Source organism: Euprymna scolopes, chromosome 6, assembly GCF_053919585.1.
Source record: "Euprymna scolopes isolate OS-2025 chromosome 6, ASM5391958v1, whole genome shotgun sequence".
NCBI classification, from domain to species: Eukaryota; Metazoa; Mollusca; class Cephalopoda; order Sepiida; family Sepiolidae; genus Euprymna; species Euprymna scolopes.
Genome location: NC_136487.1, coordinates 85,530,033 through 85,551,424, shown reverse-complemented (window position 1 = coordinate 85,551,424; position 21,392 = coordinate 85,530,033). Strand labels below are relative to the sequence as shown.

General features: G+C 31.9%; 1 non-coding gene across 1 annotated transcript; it reads right to left on the bottom strand.

Annotated features, from left to right (window-relative positions):
* Positions 1 to 20,175: 20,175 nt before the first annotated feature.
* Trnal-uaa (transfer RNA leucine (anticodon UAA)) lies at positions 20,176 to 20,258 on the bottom strand. The gene has a single exon. It is a non-coding gene; the product is annotated as a tRNA-Leu (tRNA).
* Between the last annotated feature and the right edge of the window lie 1,134 nt (positions 20,259 to 21,392).

Below are 21,392 nucleotides of genomic sequence, written 5' to 3'. Positions count from 1 at the left end.
TGAAACTTGTTATAACTTATTATATTAATGTTATTTTTTAAATAAAAATAATATTTAGCTTTGGATATAAATTCAAAAACTCATTTCAATCTAAAGGATTTAGGTGACTGAAAGAGGAATTAACAACAATTAGTAAAATTGTCCGCAAACAATAACAAATAATTAAACAGATTATTCAATCAATCGGTTTCGTGTATCAGTCGAATATAGGGGATAGCTTTACCAAAAGACTTCATTTGAAACTGAGCACCCTCTAAAAGTTATTAATCTTTAGATAGATTAAAAAAACTGAAAAAATATGATAAAATATAAGGGTGTGTGTGCATTGTACGGGTAACCTTTTTTTATTGATTAAATTTTTAAGGATTTTTATGTCAAATATTATTTATATTAATTTTATGAATATATTTACTTTTAAAAAATGAATTATATACGATATATTTATAAAACTCAGTAAACATAATAAAAAACGGTTTACTGATATTCTGCATTCATTTATTATTTGTGAAAATGTGTCCGTATAGATTTATCCTATATCCTAAACAAATGTTGTGAAAGTTTGTTTTATCGATGATACGTGACCGATAAATCACCGACAACATCGTTACAAAGAAAACCACCTAATTTATCAAATAAAAATTAAGTATAACGTTGTAATTGAAAAGAATATATAAAAACACGAAATTAAGGGTAAACGAAAAAAAAATTGAAGACAGCCCAATCTGTCTGAAAGAAATCGTAGAGCCCTTGTAAAGATTTTGAAGAAATAACAAAAAACCATGGCACACAAAACTGAACAATCATCTGGTAAATCTTGTTTCAACAAAAACTGTTTGCTGAGAACTTCACAAAGCTAGATTTCATCGGATGGCAGCCATCAGAAAATCAGTGCTTTCGATTGTTTTTCATTATTTTGTTCAGAATATATATATATATATATATATATATATATATATATATATATATATATAAATATCTGTATATATATATATATATAAATATTTGTATATATATATATATATATATATATATATATATATATTTGTAGTCATCGACATACAGTCCTGTTTCGTTGTATTACAACTCATCAGTGCTTCTAGACTACTACTTCTTCCAAGCCGAGGATTGAAGCTAGAACCATCGCGTTGATAGTCAGCAGTTCTACCGATCGATCCACGGGAGCGGCGCCCGTAAATTATCTCGCCAAATGTCTATTCAAACAAATATTTCTCCACCACTTTTATAGGGCTCTAACCGTTTATTTATAAACAAAGAGCGAGCGTCACATTTATATATATATATATATATATATATATATATATATATATATATATATATATATATATATATATATATATATAAGAGCAAACATTTAATAAAACTTGTTAAAAACGCTTTGAAAAAGAGTTAAAAATATATTTAATCTGAAAAGGAAACACTTAATAAGTGGATAGTCCTTAACCCACGGAGTTTCGAAGAAATACTTTCCTTCTCATCAGAGAGTAAGAATTAGCAAAATGCGGGATCGGATGTTGCATACAAAAGTATTTGATGAAGCTGCAAGTAAGTCAAAGATCTTACTTGATAACAAAAATTGAAGCAGAGGGAATATGGTGAAGAAAAAGGTGATTACAGGTGAATGGATAGTCTGGTGAAAGGTAAATTATCCAATGACGATAAAATCCAAAAATATAAACCCAAGAAAGTTAATTGATTTCCATTCGCACAAGTAAATCAAGGAAATCACGTAAATCAATTATGTCCAAAATAATCCAAAAGGCCGGAATCCATTGAATAATTCACAAATATGTACTTGGAAAAGGGGAAAATCCAATAATTTTAATAAAAGAAAAATAAGATATGCATTTGACACGGCTGCCGAGACATAATGTAATTCCAATTACGTGATTTGCTTCGATTTTACTTGTGCGAATGGAAATTTAATTAACTTTCTTGGATTTATATTTTTGGATTAAATATGTTTTTAACTCTTTTTCAAAGTGTTTTTTAACATGTTTTATTAACTGTTTACTCTTATTATAAGCTCTACCTCCTATTTTGTTTTATCGAAATTTTACATCTGGTTGAGATTACTTTATAAATATTAATTCTTTAATATTTATAATATACTTTAGTTTTACCATCTTGGATCATTTTGGTAAATTTAATTGCAATTTTATTACACACACACACACACACACACACACACACACATATATATATATATATATATATATATATATATATATATATATATATATATATATATATAGAGAGAGAGAGAGAGAGAGAGAGAGAGAGAGAGAGAGAGAGAAAATTAAAAATTAAAACTGTAAGTTGAACTTTGCTATCAAAATTTATTGTTCGACTTAATACAAAGTAAGCCGATGATGGAGATTGTCATATTGAATTTCTCTTTTTACTATTAGGTTCAATTTGACTAGAGACAGACTTCTCTTTGAACTACTCTACTGCCCGGAAAAAAAAACAATTTTCATTATTTCAGCTTTTTTGGAAACTTTCCAATCGGATTATATGCATTGTCACGCCGCAATTACTTTGGAATACATTCTATCTAAAGAACTCTTTTGCATTTTGGATCAACTTGAGAGGAGTTTCACTCAAGCTGAAATATTATGCGCGGTTTGTTTTTATATTAGTTTTTTTACATAGCAAACATTTTTTTTTTATTTGGAAATTTATAACTACAATAAATTGCGGTTTCACTTAACGCCTTTACTAGCAAATTCTAGCATTGCTACAAATATAATTTGCTGATTTCTTTATGTCCTGTGATGTGAAGAATAATAAGAATAGCATTCTTTGAAACTCCGCAGAACAAGAACTTTGTAAATTGTTTCTTGGAGTATTTAGTCGAACAATAAATTTTGATTTTAAAGTTCAATTTACAGTTTTAATTTTCTTTCTCTTATAATAAGTAATAGAGAGTAACTCTATTGCGTATTGAGCTTTTTTAATTCGGTTGGGATTAATTTTTTTATATATAAATACTCTTATTTCTATTAGTTTGAAGTTTACCATAGCGTATATCAGGTAAACACTACATCCCTTTGTTTTCATTAATATATATATATATATATATATATATATATATATATATATATATATATATAGAGAGAGAGAGAGAGAGAGAGAGAGAGAGAGAGAGAGAGGAGGACAGAGATAAAGAAAGAAAGAAAGAAAGAGTGCGTATTTGGGCAGAATTTTTTTAATTTAAGCAAATATTATTAAATACGACAGAAAGTTTCTGTTTGATTATAGCTATTATATTTTTCCTATTTTTCTTATCTTTTTTGTGTGGGAATCAAAAATGTTGATAAAAGTCCTATATGTATTCCTTCGAACGTTTTCGCCGAGAACAGACTCCGGCATCTTCGGGAAGTGAGGGTTACACCGTACGAAAGGGACGGCGGTAAAGCGATTTTTGTAGTGGCAGCATGGTATCAGTAGACTGCCGGGTTCTGATGAAAGCAACATATCGGTGTTAGGAACTGAGTCGCATCGAGGGGGAATGGTAGAAGGGAGTTATATTATAAGCATTTTAAAACGTTTTTGTGTACGTAGAAAGTAACAGCTAAAGCGCTCGAATCAAAATGGAAAAAATTTAAAAAAAAAAAAAGTATGATTAAACAGAAGCTTTCTGTCGTCTTAATTATCGTTTGTTTAAATATGTATAGAGAGATATAGGAGATAGATAGTAAGAGACAGAGAGAGAGATTTAATTTTTTCGTAATTATCAATGTTTGCCAGTAATTTTTTTCTCGTCAAACAATGTTTTTGTTTTTTTTCATTTTTAGGCATTTTTTCGGTATTTTGTAAATACTGCATTCTTATGAAATTATCGATGCATATTTTCTTATACTTTGATTTTTATTGTGAAAGAAAAAATATTATTAAAGTTCATTATTCGATGCCAATTCACACCCCCAAAATGCGAGTCTTCCTTTTTTAAGCGATTATCCTAAAAAAAACTTGATAGTAAAACGCCAAATAAAGCACCAAGAAAACTACTTCCTCATATAAATTTTACGTAAAACGGTCACCACTTTTGGGTCAGTCAGCCTTTAAAGACAATTTAACCAATTTTGTTTGTTTTCAATCTTGGCCATATTTATGTTACTGATCAAAATTTAGTATAAAATATGTCATGGCTAAAGGTTATAAAAAGCACGTCCCCTCCCTACATATAGCCGTAAGACCAGGTGGTAATAAGAAACATTTTTTTTTAATTTAGCAAAAGATGGAAAAGATGCTTGCGACGTGGATGATCAGACAAAAGCCTACGCAAAAATTTTACATAAAATGATCACCCATCTCCATCGCTATTGGCAGATGGGAGCCCATCAGCAATAAATGAATCCCTTCTCAAAGAGAATATAAAGCCTGGGACGGTGGACTTCCTAAAAATGAACAGAAGCATACTTCAGCCGGATCATAACAAAGTCACTGGCGGACTGATTGTCAAGGACGTATCCCTGAAATGTTAGTATATATGTATGTCTTCATGTTAACGCGTTTATGCATGTGTGTTATACAAGCCGCATAAATATGCCCGCCTCATTTAGTAGCACTGTTGGGCAGAGGTGATGCATTACGCATGTGGTTGAAGAAGCCTATCGAAAACTCGAAAAGTATGGAGCAATACAAAAACGAAGCCGGAGAAACAAAACAATTACAACGATGAAGATTACCCTAATGACCAAGAAGACTTACCCCCACAAACCAAACTTCGCACCATACCGACACAAGAATGTAGTCTTTGGACTTTGGGGAATCTTTTAATTAACTGATTGTTTTTTTGTTTTGTTTTGTCTTTTGTTTTTGTTTTTTTTGTTTTGTTTTGTTTTGTTTTTTCATCTTGAATTAAATATTTTACTGTTGGGAATTCGCATATCAGTAAAAAAAAAAGTTAAAGAAACGTATTAAGCCAGGACATCTGCTATATCTCAAATATAAAATACAGCCGGTTTTCATCTGCATGATTTTATTAAGAGCTTTTAACTACAAGGTACATAATTAAATCTGTTTCATCGGTTATATTTGGTGGAAAATATTGGTCTGTTTTGTTTTAAAAAAATGTCTTGGGATTTAATATTTAATGCGGATCGATATTTTATTTTATTTTTTTAAATAAACAGAAATAAAAGAAGACGAAGGAACGTTACCATTACATCCAGAAGCCCTTCCACTGTAACTCATAACATCAGAACCAAATTTATTAACAATTGTTTTTAATTCACTTTTAGTAACTCATGCTTCAACCGTTTTTATTGGCTATTACACACTGTTCTCCTCTATTTTTGATAAGTAGCTAGCCCACATTCGAATATAAAAAGAGAAGTAGAGAAAAGAAAGAGAAAGTGATAGAAAGAAAACGGGCGAGAGAGAAAAGAGAGAGGAAAGTGAAATAGACATAACTCTAGCCGTCTGTTCTGGTTTACTCAATCGGTTAGCACGACGTATTTATAGACCGAGGTCATGAGTTCAAACCATACTCTTGGCATTAGTATTTTTACTGTTTTTCAAAATATTATCTTCGGGATTTCATAAGAACAGTAGCAGCAGCAACAACAATAACAACAACATAAATTACCTGGGTTAATTGGTCTGTTTAATATGTAAAAACTGGCTAAGTTCAACTTTTTGATTGGGAGGAGACTCGATTTGTCCCACATTAAAACCTGGCCTTGGGTTTAATCTACCTCTTGTAAAGAAACAATTAGATAGGGATCGTTTCGGATTAAAGTATTTTTGTCCTCTTTCTCTTTTGATCCATCTCAAAATTGTGGAGGTGCTGCAAAAGAAGTGCTTTTACGTTGACTGTGCAAAGGTCCCTGGACATTCTAGAGTATTAACCCGATCTTGTGGGAAGTTGGTAAATATAAGAACAGAAACGGCAACGATAAAACATAGCAGATATGAATAAATCACATTTGAAATCGATCAATGAATCCGACGATATATACATTAATTATCATATGCTTCCTTTCACGCTAGACGACGGGCTGATGAGATTTACTTGTATAACAAGTGACAGCAAGTCATCCCCAATACTTCATCAGCCGAAATGTCACATTTAGACTGTGTATAAACCACTCATTTATCCCTCTTAGTCAGGATCCAGTACTCAAATGCTTCGATCTAAAATTAAAGTGTAACATAAATTTGAATAAATACACAGGAGACACTGCAAAGTTTGTTGTAAAGAAGGTGGGATCCCTCTATCGTGCTAGAAAACGTCTCACACTTGTCAGTATCTTATATCTATATAGATGGTAGTAGAAGAAGAAGGAGGGGGAGCAGGACGGGGGAAGGAAAAAGAAGAAGTGACAATGGAAGAAGAAGGAATGGAGAAGGAGGGAGAGAGAAAGGCGAAGAAGAAGAAGAAGAAGAAGAAGAAGAAGAAGAAGAAGGGGAAGAAGAAGAAGAGGAAGAAGAAGAAGAAGAAGAGGGAAGAAGAAGAAGAAGAAGAAGAAGAAGAAGAAGAAGAAGAAGAAGAAGAAGGGGAAGAAGGGGGCATTCTGTGTATTTTTTTCTTCGGGGGGAAAAAGTAGGCAATAATAAAAATAAGAATTAAAAAAATAGAAAATTAAATTTCTTTTTAATATAATTTTCTAATCTCTTTTCACAAAAGACAAGGAAGTTATGAGAAAATAATAGAGGAGATGAATTGAGGGCAGAGACGAGATAAGAGGAGAAGACCTCAAAACATTTAAAATGGAAACTTCGTTGTCGAATGTATGTTTTCTGCGCAATCATCAAGGACGGATGAGCAAGATAAGTGTGCCTTTGAAAAAAGAAAATGACAGGTCATAATTTTTTTGTTTGTTTGTTACTTCATTGTTATGTGTGCCGCCATAAGCATTACAATGCCAGACACGTCGTCAAGTTATGCCACAATAGTTTTGTCGACAAAGGAGAAACACACCCAGCCGTAGAGCAGGTGTAAATAATCTCCTTTTGGTTTCGTCTTTTATCGGACATCTTCACTGGAGCAGAACAAAGATCAAATTGCGAAAATGGAGAGACGTTTGCATAAAAGTGACATTTAAGCAACAAGGTGTTTTTATTCTTTCATTTTAAAAGAAACACAATATGCAGCCGGTAAATATACATGTGTTTTTGAAATACCGCCTCCAGAGTCAGGAGTCTGATATTTTTCTTCTTTTTCCAAGGGAGACTCCGACACCTTGGAATTGAGGATTTCAAGGTGACACTTTTTGCGGAATTCGGGAGTCGTAGTCAGATGTTTTTTTTTTTAAATTAACTCCATTGACTACCATTCGTGTACTTGTTTTACATGTACTTCTACGGGACGTGACGGTGGTTCAGTGGTTAACTGTACGGACTGACGACCTAGGTGGCCCAAGTTCGAATCCAGTTCGTTTCACCGGAATTACTTTCACTTAGGATGTTGGCAACCTTCACGTGGTCCCTCCTGTAAGTTCCTGATGTCTTTCTAGAAAGAATTCTGACAAGAAAAATATAGGAGAAACTAATGCTAACAATAAAATTTTAATTTACTGCACTCGTACCCCCTTCAACGTACACTTCCCCGACTAATAGCAAAACCCTAGCCTTTCACGACAGACGCCATCGGACGTCGGTAAACTCAAATAGTTTCTTCTTTTGGATCGGTTGCTTTTGGAATTCCCTCTTTGTCTCCTATTTCATGACTGTATAAACATGCAAACATTTAAATGCAATGGGAATAACTTACTGCTAAATTTCCCTTTTAAAACTGGACCCTAATCGCAATAACCTCTCAGTAGCAATATGACTTGTTTGAGGTGATATGAGTAAGTATTTCCAAACATAAATAAATAAAATTAAAAACAAAAACAGAACAGCAAAGAAACAAAACACAACACAAATATATGACAATAAAAAACCCTCTTTATTAAGCATATGCGAAATAAATCGTAAGTCTATCCTTGACTAGACCATCATATTTCAATCAGTTTTTGTTGTATAGCTGTTCCATGATATAGGTGATACTTTTATGATCAGGTGAAAGTTTGCCCTGAATGTACTTCGCATTCAGCGGACCTAAATTCATATTTTATCTATTTGGTTATTTCAAAGATAATATCTATGAGACAATCCTCAGAGTAGTTATGAACTGAAGAGGGTCATCACATCCTAAAATTATTGTATCTAGGTGTGCTAGCAATATAATTAAACGGCAATTAGAAAAAAATACAAAGACTGTTGGACGTTTTTTTACTTAAACTTTGTGGACAAGGCATAGACTATAGTTTATTTGTACCAAATACGGTTTGATTGGAAAATGGACTGTGAATTTTATAATCTATTTCATAGATGGCATTTTCTTTTCTATATAGCACTTGTAAATAAAGACGAAGTTTAGATCCCATCCTCGTTTAGAACAGTTTCAACATAACTATTGTTTTATTCTTATCCTCCATTAAAAAAAAATAATGAGAAATAATGACAGTTTTAATTTTCTGTTTGATGTTTTTGTTGTTGCTGTTTTTGTTGTTGTTGTTGTTGTTGTTGTTGTTGTTGTTATTATTTTTCCCCCTATTTTGCTCGAAATATTTTGATTCGTTTGACTAAAACTTGGTGAAGAATTCAGACATAATCTGAAGTTTATTTGTGACAAATGTGGTTGGACTGCAGAAAAGATTTTTAATTTTATCAACGATTCTATGGGTGACTGGAATATTGGATGAAAAATCCCGTATCTTCTTATATCACTTGTACTATTTTTCTAATGTTTTTCATTTGTTTTACTGTCCGTAAAATGAATAAAGTGAACCTAGCATTGTATTGCTGTATTACTTGCTTTTCTATGCTTCATACGTTTTGATAGAACAACTATTGTAATGGATTTCTCTTTCATCATCCGTGTACCTAAAACTAAATAGAACTTCCATAAACAAAAGCTCTTTCCAAGAGTTTCCCATCTGTGAAAACACAATACTACGAGTTTACTTCCCGACTGACTACAATATGGCCGTTTTCAAATCGTCAAGCCGTCCACATGAATCGTAATTCAGGTAATTTTACTCGTCGTTTCCAATCCTTTTGATGGGTTGTTCATCGCCAATGGACAATTGCGAAACACTCAACTACCCGAGAACAGGAATTGGACAATCAAAAATTGTTATCACCAGATGGGACTGAAAAATTGACCCAACCATCTGCAAATGTGGAGATGAGAATCATATGATGCAACATTACTTGTCTGCCCTCCACTGCATAATCGGTGCAGTTTAAAAGATCTTGCAGAATACAATAATAATGCAAACGATTGCGTAAAAAGTGGAAAACTGTTGCATGACCACAAGCTTCAAAGACATGCAAAGAAGAATCAGTGAAGAATGCAATAATCAGTTAAGTATTAAAAATAAAGTCAGAATACCATTAACATGGGAATATGAGAAGAAAATGTTTTAAAAGTTGTCAATTCTTATACTTGTGAATGTGAAGCAGAGGAGATTGAATGTGATCAGCTCTTAGGTAAGGTGCTATTTATCATGGCACTCATTGGCTGAGAAGGCTTTTTGTAGTTGTTAAAGGAAAGATACTTAGTAGCATTAAATATTACCATCCATTTATGACCAAATTACACAGGTTGTTGTCGTTGTTTCTGTCATTACCTTGGATATGTGTACATTCTAATATTTTTCGATTCTAATAACTTTGGACTTTGATAAAAGTTGACACGGTAAAAAAAGCAACTTAAATATATATATATATATATATATATATATATATATATATATATATATATATATATATATATATATATATATATATATAACGAGACTTTCTTACCGCCCTGTACTTATTGTAATGATGTCAACCTGCTTTAGGCTAAATATAAACTGAGAATCAATCTGTTTTGGCTTAGTCATGATCGATAATATCGTTCTAAAGATCAGTATCAACGTTTCTTTTGTGAATTCACTCTCATAAACAAAAAGAAAGCGATACGAAAATGTCAGTTTCTGTTCCAGTAACGCGTTCGATGTGTTTTGTTCTGCATGTTTTTTTGTTTGTTTGTTTGTTTGTTTGTTTGTTTGTTTAGCAGCATATCAACCCCTCTTGGAGCTTAGTATGCCGAAACACAATGCATGCTGTCAGAAAGAAATTGAATAAGATTAGTTGAACGCAAGTAATTATTTTACATGAAGCTGAAGAGTAATTGCGGGTTCATACCTGTCCTAACGTTATCAATACGTAATTGAATGCAATAGATTCAGAAGACGATTGCGTTGTCTATGAGTGTATCCATGACGCTCTCCTATCAATTTAAAACTACAGTAGTTTTTTTTTATTGGTGTTTCGTTTGTTTATTTTATTCTTCTCTCTTTCCATCATCAACGCTCTGATCCACATCTGGCCTCTATTGAAATGAACGGCTCTCGCTTTGAGGACACTCCATGTTTAGACAAGCTTCCTGATCTGACCTTCACTCCTGATCTGAAATGGAACACATACATCAAATTCGTTGCTAAGATCGCTGAAAAAATGGTTGGATCATTCTACCGTTCTAGTAGGTATTTCACCCCTGATGCAATTCTCTACCTGTATAAGAGCCAAGTACGCCAAAGGATAGAGTAATCTTGCAATATCTGGACAGAAACTGCTCGGAAACCCTATCCTGCCTTGATTGAGTTCAAAACCGACTACATAATCTAATAGGCGATGCCCTTTTTCTCTTCTTTGCAACCTCTTTCCCACAGAAGAGACTTTCGAGGCTGTCTCTGCTCTATCGTTACTTTCATGGCAAGTGTTCGACTGAGCTCCAATCTATGGTACCCCCCACATCATTCTTTTTACAAAAAACATCTGTTTAACCAAAATCACTATCAATAAATTCCCCCACTCTCCGTGGATTCCATGAACATAGGTTCTTTTCCTAGAATTGTCCGCCTGTGAAACTCTGTTTCACTGGTTTGCTTTCAAGACGACTACAATACTGTCGTCTTCAAGTCCAACATAAACAAGTTCTTATTGAACTGCCCTCGTAAATAATCTAATTATACCAAATTTCCACCACAAACGATTACTACGCTATTGTCCCAATGACTACAATACACACATTAAGCCTTATCCCCGAGTGGCCTCCGGGCCTTGATATGCAAGACCGCTTTGTAAAAAAAAATAGATATATAGGATGGCCCTCAAAATACGCAAATCATAGAATCGTTAATAAAATCCACTATCCTTCCTGTAATCAACCACATTTGGTACAAATATACTTTAGCGTACTCCTAATTTGTCCACCAGTTTCAGTCACTGGAGCACACACACACACACACACACACACACTCACACACACACACGCACACACACACACACACGAACTGAGATATTTGAGGACGTGTAGTCGCAGAAGATCTTATCCTCTAACTTTGATAGTGCCATGTTCGTTTTTATATCTGTCTTCTTGAATTACATTCAAAGACTAAACTGTGCCATTATTCTTACAACATAATGCGATTTGTCATTTACCTTCTCGGCCAAGATCGATACCATTTAACAAAGAATTTTAATTATCGAGCGTTTAAATCCTAAGCATGTCGTTTCTCAATCTCATGCGATATTTTCTCACACATCATTCGACTAATTTTCTTTAGTAAAGTTTAACCCTAAGCATATCATTTTTCAATTGAATGACGTCATCAAAATACCAGTTTACACCCATTTTTTCCTGTTGCGCACCCATAACACCACCACCACCACCACTTACCGATTAGTTGTTTCAGTTGTTATTGAAAACGAATTGATAAGTAAAGAGTAAAGTCAAGAATTTCGGGAATCTTTATATATATATATATATATATATATATATATATATATATATATATATATTCAGAATGTGAGAGAATATATAACTATTTCCATAGCTAGACAACGCCGCAGCTCACACGACCCAAGAAAGTCAACAACCCGAAAGTCCAAGACTCGAGTTTTGCCCTCATTTGGGCTCATCAATTAGACACATCCAAACTCAGGATTTAAAACCCAAGCTTCTTGCATGCTAGGCGAGCATTCTACCAACTGTGTATATATATATATATATATATATATATATATATATATATATATATATATATATATATATATATATAGCCACTTTGTGTGTGTGAGTTCCTTCCTCATAGGTTTCAAAACGGCTGAACCCATCTTTTGCAAATTTCATATGAAGATAAATTATATGTCTGGTAGTGTTCTTATATATGTTTGGTACAGAAATTCATCCGATAAGTATCGAAAATCGAAAAAATCCAATAATATTTCTTTCATATACACAAAAAAAAATTTTTACATGGAAATATTTTACATTGTATCGGCAAGCAAGATTATAATATTTCAACAAATATTTTTTTCTTAGATAAAAAAAATAAAATTATTGAAATCTGGAAATATAGCTCAGTAGTAGCGCATTCGACTACAGATCGAATTATCCTATGTATAAGCCCGAGTGTGCCGCATCATTTCATTTTCATTTTGTTCTTATTTGTTAGTTCAATTTACGATAAAAGAAGCTGACCATTTAAAATCGCTGCAACTCATTTCTTTGGGCATATTTTAAAACTAAACCTTAATCAGAATTGAGTTTCCTGGATATTCATCGCCAAGAATAAATATCAGCTGACGTGATATTTTTAACAAACAGACGGAATCATTATTATTTATTTTATTTTTAAATTTTTTTATTTTTATTTATTTATTTATTGCGAATTAGTCCACCAGGCAAATTATATCATATTCAATACAGTATTGATTCTATAATAATACATACGCAATCTGCATAAATTAAAATATGTTTAATCGTATTGTACGACTGAGTAACGCCGGGCATCGAGGTAGTTTATATATATATATATATATGTGTGTGTGTGTGTGTGTGTGTGTGTGTGTGTGTGTGTGTGTGTGTGTGTGTGTGCATAGCAACTGTGAAAGGAGGAGTATTACAATTCGTGATTAAAAGTAAAATGCGTAAAACACGTTTTTAAAAAATAAAGAAAAAAAAAGGCGAAAAAGAGGAAAGGAAAAGAAAACAGGGAATCGGCTGACCGGTTTCGCCCTCGCTTTCTTAAAGCTGTATCAAGGGATTTAAAAAGGAAAAATCGAAAATATGTGCATTATTAAACTAAAATTACGTTGTGTTCTGTTTATAGGTGAAAAAAAAGGAAGCGATTAAAATAAAGCAACGGTATGATATTCTTGAAGATTCTGGAGGTTAATCACGCTCAAACCTAAGAGATATTCCCTATGTTTACAGAGAGAAGGTCCTCTCAACCGAACGTGAACAGTCTCCAAGATCTTTAGATGAAATGTTGAGTGGGCTTTATTTTAATTCTCTTTTTTTCACCTTAGTTAGTCCGTACATTACGATTTGGAAAAAAAAAAAGAAAAGCTTAATCCAATTTTTGAATGTCGAACTGCTTCAAAAAATCCTTAATTACGAAATTTGGTTAAAAAAAATCAATCTGCCAACCATAGACAAGAATATGAGAGTGATCCCCCTTTGGTGTAGCCTCGGTATCGAATATCATAATAATACTAATATATGATAATTGTTGCAATAATGTGAGAAAGGAGCTTGTACTAATTCCGACGTGCAGCGTTTTTCTGCCTAAGAAAAAAGTCATTGAAACATTACCTAAAAAAGGGAACATTCGAAAGATACAGAGCTTTTTTTAAGAACATTGTCTGCTAAAAGGTGTTGGACTGAAGGAATACATCAAAGATTGTTTCTTACGATATGATTTTATTATTTGTATCGAACTATGTAGCACAATTTTACTTTATGAGTATTTATTAGTACTTACTAATTTATTTCATTCGGGCCAGTTCTATATGCAAAATACAATAAATAATATTTTCATAGAAATGGTAATAAACTCATATTTTGCTGCGTGTTATTGTTTTTTCTGCCAGAAAAAAAAGTATCACCTTATAAAATAATATTTGTTGATTAAATATATTTGTCATTTCGTGGAATGCCCACGGGTCCTGCTCGTTTGATAATATCGTTTATGTGTTCAATCCATCCTAAGTAGACAGTAGACATCCTAATTCAGTAATCTTTTTTATTATTATTTGTCCCTTTTTCTTTCCTTTTCTTTCAACTGTTTATATATATATATATATATATATATATATATATATATATATATATATATATATATATATATATATACAGGACATACCCAAAAATATTCCCGCCAACCAGAAACAGACAAAATTCAGGTTGTAGTAAGAATACGTTTTATTATTCACTCAAGACGATGCAATCTATTCATGTCATTCATTATTTCCATTAAAAAATCATTTCCTTTATATTTCTGTTTCAAGGTAAACTTATGTAAGTAGATGCCAACAATTACACGATGCGTTCCAGAGTAGCGTTTATTCTTCATTGGGTAGAGCTTAACTGTAATAAGACGCATTTCTATACAAGACTCACAGAAGTAGATCAAAGGCGTGCGCGCAGAGTGCACGTAACTTTTAGGGATATTTATTTATTTATTCGTTTTTTTTTTATTAGTGGCGGACATGCTGTCTGGAGATATCGATTTCCTGACTTAAATGCTCCAACTATTTATGTTATTTTTTTCCTTTCTCTTTGCAAAACTCAGTCATGTTTTGCAAAGCCCAAAAGAAAAAAAAAACAATTTTCCTCTCCAAAACAATCAAACCAAACACCATGAATAAATGTTTGAATATATAGATAATTTGAAGTGTAAAACTTTTGCTAAAATGATTGAATTTTGCATTAAATAACTCCAAAAAATTGTTATGTTGTGTAAAACAAACAAAAAACACTATGTAAAGATATTAAAATATGTGAAGATCAAAACTGTTACCAAAATGTTTGGATTCAGCATCAAATAACCTGAAAAAAGTTGATATGCCGTAAAACAAAACAACCAAACCATTAGTGGCGGAGACCGTTCTACTCTTTACACACCTATTTCTTACGAACTTGCATCCGTGTTTTATTTTAAATGTGTATTTTACACAAACTGCATTGAACTGTTATTAGAATATTCCACGCGGGCAACGCCAGGTAGCATTGCTAGTCCCGCTATATGCTGCATATTCTTACCGATGCCCATTTAAACAGAAATTCAAAGAAAAATAAATAAAAAAATAAATAAAAGAAAAACCGGCTCAGCTGCAACGAAGATTTTTGGTGGCAAGTTAGGTCACGGTAAATAAATACTTCAGTCGCTTAAAATTAAGGAAGGTGACCTTATTCTAAACAGGTTTTTCATGTTCAACTGTGGAAAAACAGTTTTATTCTTGTTATCGGGTCTCATTCGCTAGTGTCGCAATCCTTTTGTTTGAATGAGTTTCTTTTCGTATATAGTTGCTGGACATCTTTGCTGATGACACCACGCTCTCTAACAGACTCGAGGAGAAAACGGCTGAACACCTATCTACGGAAATGGCTAAAACCTTAGAGGAAGACCTTCAGTCTGTAGTGGAATGTGGCTGTAAATGGTAACATTCAATGCTGCTAAGAATAAGCTTCTTTTCTTTAATAACTACAAGAAACCTTCTCAACCATTGATTGCCATGGCTAATGATATACTCCCTGAAAGTACTTTGTTCAAACTCCTGGCTTAACATTGGCAGGCAACATTAATTGGCACAAATACGTTGAGTTAATTACCAAGGCTGGTGTAAAGAAGGTAGGCTCTCTCTACCGTGCTAGAAAGTTGCTCACACCTGATAATATCTTGTGTCTCTACAAAGCCACAATTCACCCATCCATGAAGTATTGTAATGCAAAGCACTTGTACCCCCTACGACGTAGATACCTCCGACAAACTCGACAAACAGAAAAATCCAACCTCTACACCGTAGAGATACCTAGATGCCGTAAAGACTTTTGCTCAAATAGCTTCTTGCCTCGAACTGCTAGATTTTGGAATTTCCTCACGCGTCTCTGCTTCCCTGACTGTACTGACGTACAGAAGTCCAGTTACAATGTGAACAAACATCTCGCTGTCCAACTCCGTACATAATATCCCCGTAAAATTGGTTCCAAATTGTAGCCTCTTACAACAAAGTGGCACTGTGCCTTGTTTAGGGTGAAATAACTGTATACACGCACATATATATATAACTTGACTGGAAGCCACTCGAGGATAAGGATTAATGAGATTGTCAATTGGATAACACTTTACTCGTTCTCAGAAATAAAGGGTCCTTCTTCCTGAAGCTAATATTTGATCTCTATATAAGATACATATTTTTAAAACATAATTATTCACTGACACGTGTTTCATCGTCTACGACTCATCAGAGTGGCTGAATATAGCGAGATTCGAAATCGGGTAACCCCTATCACTAGGCTATCTCGCACGACTGAATATATGGCGTTTTTTTATGTAGATGTTATTTGTTTTTGTTTTGTGATGCTTTTTTGAATGAATTCAACTATATATACGAAAATGCATTTTTACCTAAATGCGAGTTGAGAATGATTTTTCCTTCAACCAATTTTGGTACCCCCAAATTGGGAGCGGCATATGTATTATTTTTAAAATATAATTATCCACTGACACGTGTTTCGCCGTCTACGACTTCATTCGAATATTCTATTAATGTTTTTTTTTACATCTCAAACACTGGGTTAGTAAAGAAGTTAAGAACATTATTTCCACCTCCCTTGACCATTTAAATATGTTATAGTATATGTTTCTTGTGGTCTCTTGGGATTACTGGATTCCGGGACAAGAATTTATCTAGTCTGATGGAGTGCACCATTCCTCGTAAAAGCCAGTGTGGGCTATCCATAGAGAGGAGATCTTATTTGCGCCGCAAATACGAAATGTGATTTTGAATATTTACTTGCAGGGAAAAGTATCCTCATGCCAGGTTGTTCTGACAAACCTCTGTACAGCGAGACCTTAGACACTCGAGGATAATGTCTAATAGGCATTCAAGTTCTCTCCTGTGGGTATTCAAGTTCTCTCCAATAGCCAGGATAGGATTGAAATTGGTAAAATGGTCAGAATTCGATTATTTAAAAGAACGACTCAACAAGTATTTATTAACACTAGCAGAACACGTGGAAATTCCATGGTAGTTGAAAAATTTTAAAACACATTATAAATAAAATGAAAAAAAAATAAAATAAAACGAGCATAGCCGTTAGAAATTCAAAACGTAAATAGCGCCAAGTCTATTTCTTTCTTTTAATAAATCTATTCTATTTTTGTTTGTTGTTGCTTTTTTTGTTGTTTTTTTTTGTTTTTGTTTTTTGATATGATGAATGTTTTGATATAATGGATGTATATTTTTGAGATGAGGATTGATATATATATATATATATATATATATATATATATATATATATATATATATATATATATCTCTTTTAATTTGGATTATTATTCTTATCGTGGTTTGAATTTCTAACAGCTATGTTCGTTAGGGAAGCAAAAAAAAAAAAGAAACAAAAAACATTTTTCACTATTCACAAATAACACCCAGAAGATGGTCGCAGGTTATATCGCTCGAAACTCTGTAGAAAAAAACAGCCAAGATACGAATAATAGTCCAAATAATACAAAAAAATAATAATGCCGTCTTTATTTAGTTTTAAAATGTTAGAGCATGTTTTACATGTAACAGATTAAAGTGTAAGGTACTTGTTCAGAATTCCCCCTCTTGAAAAAATAACGGAAAATCCGTATGATGTACGTATCTGTGACGGAAATAAAATACCATGCACATAAAATCATGTAAATTTAACAAGTACTTTTAAGAAAGTCATAGACGCCATCTATAAGACTTTTATTTTTTAATAAGAAAATCATAGACGCCATCTATAAAACTTTTATTTTTTAATAAGAAAATTATAGACGCCATCTATAAAACTTTTATTTTTTAATAAGAAAATAAAAGTCGCCATCTATAAAACTTTTATTTTAAAATAAGAAAATCATAGACGCCATCTATAAAACTTTTATTTTTTAAGAAAACCATAGACGCCATCTATAAAACTTTTATTTTTTAATAAGAAAATCAAAGACGCCATCTATAAAATTTTTATTTTTTAATAAGAAGATTATAGACGCCATCTGTACAACTTTTATTTTTTAATAAGAAAATCAAAGACGCCATCTATAAAACTTTTATTTTTTAATAAGAAACTCATAGACGCCATCTATAAAACTTTTATTTTTTAATAAGAAAATTATAGACGCAATCTATAAAACGTTTATTTTTTAATAAGAAAATCATAGACGCCATCTATAAAACTTTTATTTTTTAATAAGAAATTTATAGACGCCATCTATAAAACTTTTATTTTTTAATAAGAAAATAATAGACGCCATCTATAAAACTTTTATTTTTTAATAAGAAAATAATAGACGCCATCTATAAAACTTTTATTTTTTAATAAGAAAATTATAGACGCCATCGATAAAACTTTTATTTTTTAATAAGAAAATCATAGACGTCATCTATAAAACTTTTATTTTTTAATAAGAAAATCATAGACGCCATCTATAAAACTTTTATTTTTTTAATAGGAAAATCATAGACGCAATCTATAAAAATTTTTTTTTTAATAAGAAAATCAAAAACGCCATCTATAAAACTTTTATTTTTTAATAAGAAAATTATAGACGCCATCTATAAAACTTTTATTTTTTAATAAGAAAATTATAGACGCCATCTATAAAACTTTTATTTTTTAATAAGAAAATCATAGACGCCATCTATAAAACTTTTATTTTTTAATAAGAAAATTATAGACGCCATCTATAAAACTTTTATTTTTTAATAAGAAAATAATAGACGCCATCTATAAAACTTTTATTTTTTAATAAGAAAATAATAGACGCCATCTATAAAACTTTTATTTTTTAATAAGAAAATTATAGACGCCATCGATAAAACTTTTATTTTTTAATAAGAAAATCATAGACGCCATCTATAAAACTTTTATTTTTTTAATAAGAAAATTATAGACGCCATCTATAAAACTTTTATTTTTTAATAAGAAAATAATAGACGCCATCTATAAAACTTTTATTTTTTAATAAGAAAATAATAGACGCCATCTATAAAACTTTTATTTTTTAATAAGAAAATTATAGACGCCATCGATAAAACTTTTATTTTTTAATAAGAAAATCATAGACGCCATCTATAAAACTTTTATTTTTTTAATAGGAAAATCATAGACGCAATCTATAAGAATTTTTTTTATATAAGAAAATCAAAAACGCCATCTATAAAACTTTTATTTTTTAATAAGAAAATTATAGACGCCATCTATAAAACTTTTATTTTTTAATAAGAAAATCATAGACGCCATCTATAAAACTTTTATTTTTTTAATAAGAAAATCAAAGACGCCATCTATAAAACTTTTATTTTTTATAAGAAAATCAAAGACGCCATCTATAAAAATTGTATTTTTTAATAAGAAAATCATAGATGTCATCTATAAAACTTTTTATTTTTAATAAGAAAATTATGGACCCCATCTATAAAGCTTTTATTTTTTAATAAGAAAATCAAAGACGCCATCTATAAAACTTTTATTTTTTAAGAAGAAAATTATAGACGCCATCTATAAAAAAAAAAGTCTGAAAGAACAAATGAGATAGATCCAAATAATTCAAACTTGCGAGATTTTAAAAAGTCGTTCTTGACATGGGGAGTGTGTCACTGTAAAAAACTGAAATTCGCTTAAAAATCATTTTTATTATAAAAATAAAACTACTTGATCAATTTACATAATTTTTTCTTTACAATATTTTCTTTTTTTTTACGGTTACGTACATCATACATATTGTTGGGAGCTGGGGCCATTCCAGACAAGCCCCAAGTGTAGCCTGGTAGCCATATTCGGTCTTTCCGTATTTGTGCATGCTAACAAAACAGAGGAACTTTTAAAAATGGTCTGTCGAATAGCGATGGGTCCTCCCATTAGAGCGACATTGTGTTAGATCTCGGCGTATTTAAGGAATGCGGGTTAGATGTGAATACCAGCATGCAAAGTGAACGTTCTAGCAAGCGATGAATTAGAGTAGTATTGGTTGCTTAATCTAATCAATTTCGATTCATCAAATTCAATCAGTACGTGTTTGTTGATCGAAATTATATCCACAAAATTTAATTGTTAAAAAACTTTAATAGCACGAGTGGGGTTCGAACCCACGCGGACATTCGTCCATTGGAACTTAAGTCCAACGCCTTAACCACTCGGCCATCGTGCTTATATATTTCAATTACCGATAACACAATAAAAATTAAGTATGCCAGCAGTAAAATGCGAAGAAGGCTTAAAGCTGTTTTGGTGTAATGAGAGAGAGAGAGAAAGAGAAAGAGAGAGAGAGAGGAAGTAACACGCTGATAGAGATACGCGCACACATATACTAGATACAGAAATACAAACACACACACGCACTCCACCAACACACAGACACACTGCTAAAATTAGAATTAAAAAAGATAATACAAAGGAATAAGACACCGGTATTGAATAGGAGAAAGGCAAGATAACATACTAGTCTCGGTTTACTTGCCTCCCCACGAGCGCAAAATAGGATTCAAAGTTGATTCTTAATATAGGGCCAAAAGCAGACTTTCCAAAAGGGTCACTAGCGTATGTTTATCTTCTTGTCATTTTGTTCAGTATGTGTTTGAGTAAACGTTATAATTGGAGACATAAATTATTTTAACGAAAATACGATGTTTGTTCAGAGTTTCTCCCATATGAAAATACAAAAATAAAGAGAAAATATGTATGATGTATTTACCCGTGACGGAAAGAAAATATCGTATTCTGAAAATCACATCAATTGATCAAGTAGTTTTATTTTTATAAATTTAATAATTTTAAGCAATCGTAGGCATAACAAGTCTGAAATAATCTCGCAAGTTTTAATTATTACGAGATAAATCCTTTGTTCCCTGAAACTGTTTTCAAAGTGCCGTCGCAACAGAGTCACTGCTCGTTTAGTCATAAATTTGATTTTCTTATTTAAAAATAAAACTACTTCATCAATTTACGTGATATTTGGAATACGATATCTTCTTTCCACAACGCATACGTACGTTATACATAATTATAAAGTTTGTTTTTGTTTTGTTTTTGTTTTTTATCATATGGGAGAACTCTAAACAAACACCGAAAATACAGTTTGAAAATTGGACAAAACGATTTCTTCTGGTTTACGTACTCGTGCGTGACGTATTTACGTTAGAATAAAAATATTATTTCATAGCAGATATGAGAATGTTAAAGAATGTTAAAGAATGTTAAAGAATGTTAAGTTACCGCAATTCTTGGTTGTGCAGCAACTAATAAGAGATTACACATCTTGTTATTTCAGAAAATAAATTATAGA